This window comes from Schistocerca piceifrons, chromosome 2 (assembly GCF_021461385.2).
Source record: "Schistocerca piceifrons isolate TAMUIC-IGC-003096 chromosome 2, iqSchPice1.1, whole genome shotgun sequence".
Classification (NCBI taxonomy): domain Eukaryota; kingdom Metazoa; phylum Arthropoda; class Insecta; order Orthoptera; family Acrididae; genus Schistocerca; species Schistocerca piceifrons.
Window position 1 is genome coordinate 349171277 of NC_060139.1, and position 5698 is coordinate 349176974.

The window sequence follows — 5698 nt, forward strand, 5'->3', positions numbered from 1 at the left end:
GCTCTAAGCACTATGGGACTTAACCTCTGCGGTCATCAGTCCCCTAGACATAGAACTACTTAAATCTAACTAATCTAAGGACATCATACACATCCATGCCCGAGGCTGGATTCGAACCTGTGACCGGAGCAGCAGCGCGAATCCGGACTGAAGCGCCTAGACCCGCTCGGCCACAACGGGCCGGCGAAGCAAAATGTGCGAACTATATAGGAGCACACTTCCAGTAGCGTAACAGACTCTTATAGGGCATAATAAATTGCTATCTGGAAGATTAACGAACGTAAACCAGTAGAGAAAAGACAATGTCATTTCCCCAAAACCTCACTGAATAAAATTAGTATGCCAATGGTGGAGATGCATTGTGCATCAGTTGTACTGCTATCACCGTATATATCGGCAATTGGAGTAGATTAGGAGCGATTAAAGCTCGCAAATGACGGGCCGTTTGCTCACTAGACAAATTGTTAAGGAAAGGGCAGTCGGTAACATTATTACGAAGCATCCGTCAGCACGCAGTAACGAAGTGTATAGATTGCTGTTAAGGTATTTATAATAATGAGATCATATCGTCAGATCGTCAAATTATTTCAGTCAGGAGTTGATGACTGAGGATGGTAAAATGTGATTCTAAACTGGCCTTATTCGGATTTCATGAGTTGGGAATAAAATTCATTTGTAAGCTGATAGTCGATGGATTCACTAGGTCGACAACGAAGGGAGCGTGTACTGTTTGTTTGAAAGAAAAGGCATCAGAAGTAGACACTAAGCATCAATGACAGAGATCTTCGGCTTTTAGTAATTATTCTTTAAAATTTTTTAAAAGATATTTTTATGTATAAATACCATATATGTGTTCAAAATTTTTATTGTTCTGCAACTTGTTTCGACACTATGACATTGTCTGAAAGAACTTCAGAATTTTAAAAAAAAGATTATACAAAACGTTTGTTGTTTCGTAGTCTATATATCTATCTAAAGCTTTGAAAACCACTCAGCTAGTTGATTTGGGTTGTATTATATTACGCTTATTACCTTTCAAAGCACTAGATAGAAATATGACATAGTTTAAAACTTAAGGTGTAAAATAAACACATTTTTTTTAAATTCCAAAGTCCGTCAGACGATAACATAATGTCGACAGAATTTACAGAGCAATAAAAATTTTAGCATTTTGTGCTGCTTGTAGAGAGCACTGTCTTTCACTAAATGTTTCTATGATGTAGCTAGGATTATAGAAACTTTGGGAACTGGGGTTCAAATAGCGCGCTAAAAATAGGCTGCGTAGCGAGGCTTCGCTTACTGTGCTTCCGGCAGACAGCAGGCAGTCGAGCCGTGCGGGTGGCCGCGTCGCCAGGCGCGCCGAGCTGCACTGTGCTGTGAGGCGGGCAGGGGTGCGGCTGGAGAGTGTAGACGCCACGGGCAGCGCTGCGCGACTGGCGGACGCCACCGACGCTGGCCGCCGCGACGCCTGCTGGCCGCGCGCGGCTGCGCATTCTGCCTCGAGGTAGCAGCCTGCTGCGCGTCCTCCTCTCGCTGCTCTAGTGGTGGCCGTAAAGTAGACGACTTTGAAAGAGACTCCTTTGTTTCTGACAGTGACAGCGCGACACAGAAACGCTGACGGCCTCCGTGAAGCTGCAATGCCGTTTGCAAAGATTCAGAATCTTCACCGCGGAATGACAGCTAACAACCGCTGCTGCATAGGTGGCAGGCAATATACTCTTTATTCTATAAATCATAAGATTTCCACCAATACGAAAAAACTTGGTTATTGGACTGGGGCATAGCATGGAAAGACAAGTGTCCACTTTCATGGACACTTGTCTTTCAATGCTATCCTTTTTCAGGACTACGGAAGATGCTTTTCAGATCACTCAGGGACTCAGGAAACGGTTCTGCCGTCTCCTCCCGCCCTTCCCAAGCAAATATTACATGCTGTCGCACACACGTTAAATTTGCTACATATGTAAACGATTTTAATAATCACAATCGCAATATTATTAATAATAATAATTATTTTTATTATTTGCGTACATCAGTACTTATTGCGTCACATTAGCATAATATCCAAGACATGGCAAGTCAGATAACTACAGCATCTAGAAACCATTCGTCTGAAATTTGTCACAACTTTGACAATATCTTAATATACTCATCATAAAATTGGACTCATCCTGAACAGTATTCCACTTACCACATTGATCGAACTCACATCTTAAGACTATGTCTATGTAAACGTTTGAATGATGAGAATACTGTTTCTTCCGGTCATTTGCACTTGTATGTTATACAGCCACATTAATGCTGTCATAATCCACCTTTTGAAGCGCGGACCGCTGCGAGACGTGCAGGACGGGAGTCAATGAGGTTATAGAAGGTCTCATGCCGACTCTTGTACCGTGGGAAGCTGAGCTGGGTTTCGTGGTCGAAGATGCTTGGCGCGAATAGCCCGATCGAGATGGTCCAGTAGGTCCTCGTTTGGTTTTAAATACGGCGAGTTTGTCGACCGGGAAAGTACGGTAAACTTATCCTGGTGCTATTCGAACCACGCAGGTGCACAGCTACGTGAAGGACACGTTGCGTTGTCCTGCTGGTAGATGGCATCATGCCGAGGAAAACAAACAGCATGTGGTTGATATGGTCTTCAAAGATAGGTGCATTCTTTTGTTTATCTATTGTGCCTTCCACAATGACGAGATCACTCAAGGAATGCCACAAAAACATTCCCTGTACTATAATATTTGCAGGGTGTTTGGTTTCAGACGTTTCAATCAATACACGTCAACGCAAATCTCTCCGTTTGAGCATAAAACGTGATTCATCTCAAAAGGCGTCCGCCTCGATAGCTGAGTGGCCAGCGTGGTAGATTGCCTTGGAAGGGGCCCGGGTTCGATATCCGAACGAGTCGGAGATTTTCTCCGCTAGGTGACTGGGTGTTGTGTTGTCTTCATAATGATTTCATCCTCATCGATTCGCACGTTGCCGAATTGGCGTCAACTAAAATGATTTGCACCAGGCAACCGGTCTTCCAGAGGGGAAGCGTTAGCCACACATCATTTCATTTCATCTCAAAAGGCCACCTGTCCCCACTAAGTGGCTGCCCAGTTGCAATGTTGCATCCAAATTCCATCCTTGATCACCGATGAAAAGCATGGTAACATGATCCAGTCGCCCGTTGCGGAGGCCCATGCGCGGCAACGTTCGCTGATCTGCCATTGAGGAGTCGCTGTTGGTATCCTCTTGATTGAGCTGGGTGGTTGGTTATTGAACAGTTGCACATCTACTGGTCCCCACAAAGCTCCCCAGCCGCCGTTCACGCCTGTAATCTAAGGCCCGTGGTGCACCAAAGTTGCCCCACTCCAGGTTTTGTGCAGCGCCATACACGATGTAATTTAACAATGGCGGCACGCGAACAAATTAGACGAAAAGACCCGAATGGCAACGATCGTGCTTTTTGCACATAGTCTCCCTGTTTCCGCATTACGACGACGAGTGCACGGTTTTTTGGACCTCCCCCCATCCCCCGACATGCTCTTTCTACTGAAGCGCCAATGAACCTGGTATAGGCATCCATATTCAAATACAGAGATATGAAAACAGGCAGAACACGACGCTGCGGTCGGCAACGCCTATGTAAGACAAGTGTCTGGCGCAGTTGTTACATCGGTTACTGCAGTTACAATGGCAGGTTATCGAGATTTAACGCGCATGAGTCGTGGGACACAGCGCCTCCGAGGTGGAAGTGGGGATTTTCCCGTACGACCATTTCACGAGTGTACCGTGAATATCAGGAATCCGGTAAAACACCAAATCACCGACATCTCTAATGCCGGAAAAAGATCCAGAAAGAATGGGACCAACGACGACTAAAGAGAAACGTTCAACGTGACAGTAGTGCAACCCTTCCGATAATTGCTGCAGAAACATTGAACGAAACATTGAACGAAATATCCTCGATATGGGCTTTCGGAGCCGAAGGCCCACTCTTGTACCCTTGATGACTGCACGACAGAAAGCTTTACTCCTCGCCTGGGCCCGTCAACATCGGCATTGGACTGTTGATGACTGGAAACATTTTGCCTGACCGGACGAGTCTCGTTTCAAATTGTATCGATTTGATGGACGTGTACGGCTATGGAGGTAAACTCATGAATAAATGGATCCTGAATGTCAGTAGGGGACTGTTCAAATGGCTCTGAGCACTATGGAACATCTGTGGTCATCACTCCCCTACAACTTAGAACTGCTTAAACCTAACTAACCTAAGGACATCACACACATCCATGCCCGAGGCAGGATTCGAGCCTGCGACCGTAGCGGTCACGCGGTTCCAGACTGAAGCGGCTAGAACCGCATGGGCACAACGGCCGGCGACTGTTCAAGCTGGTGGAGGCTCTGTAATGGTGTCGGGCGTGTTCATTTGGAGTGACAAGGGATCCCTAATACGTCTAGATACACGTACGTGTACTGTCTGATCACCTGCATCACTTCATGTCCGTTGTGGCTTCCGACGGACTCGGACAATTCCAGTAGGACAATGTGACACCCCACACGTCCAGAATTGCTACAGAGTGACTCTAGTAACATTCCTCTAAGCTTAAACACTTCCGCTGGCCACCAAACTCGCCAGACATGAACATTTTTAAGTATATCTGGGATGCAGTGCAACATGCTTTTTACAAGCGATCTCCACCCCCTCTCCTCTTATGGATTTATGGACAGCCCTGCAGGATTCACGGTGTCCGTGCCCTCCAGCACCACTCTGGACATTAGTCGTGTCCACGCCACGTCGTGTTGCGGCACCTCTGCGTGCGCGCGGGCCCTACACGATATTAGGCAAGTGTACCAGATTGTATGGATCTTCAGTGTGTAACCTCCACTGGTTGTGCTGTCACCTGCATCTGCGAGCGGTTATGGGTGCTGAAGTAGAACATACACGGTCGTCAAACTATTGTGACCTGACCGCGTAAAATCGAAGAGTGGTCCCACCTTTATTTCGTTTAGCACTGTGACTGAACATACGTCTGTATACGATGTCTATGTAACCGCGACTGATGAGAACATTGTTGCTTTCAGCTTTTGCACATGTATTTTAGTTTGTGTCTCTTACTGAAGGGGTGGGGGCAACTTGCGCTTGGTATATTCCCTTACTCAACTTGTTGTGGTCAGTTGATCGTATCAGCGCACCTACGAACTGTATTAGATTTTTTATTAGCTGCAGGTACTGGAAAAACATTTTAAATGGCTGAAATGTCACGTCCAGGTCGTAGACCGATTTACGTGGACCACCCCCACCTGAAAAAACTAAAGATTTTGATTTTTTTGTTACTAACTTTTCTGCAACCAGTCAGTTTTCTAGTATTCAAATTTTGCCCGACGTGCTTCGGGAGGGTGCGTTTCTCTCTGTGTACTATGCTATTTATTCGCGATATTTTTCATGGGTGAGGTGTGCTAAATGTTTGTTTATGTACCTTCGTTATTCTCGTGGTACACTGTGCAGAGACAATTGGATTTGATATTTGATATGTGTGAGATTCTGCACAAGCGGACCACAAGAAAACTTAAAAGTGAACAGAAAAATGTAGAACTACTCGCACAAAAAACATCACGAATAAATGTCGTAGTAAACGGAAAAACAGAGAAAAACGCTCCTAAGTATCAGAAACATTCCACGCAACGCCTCATGAAGAATATGAATAAA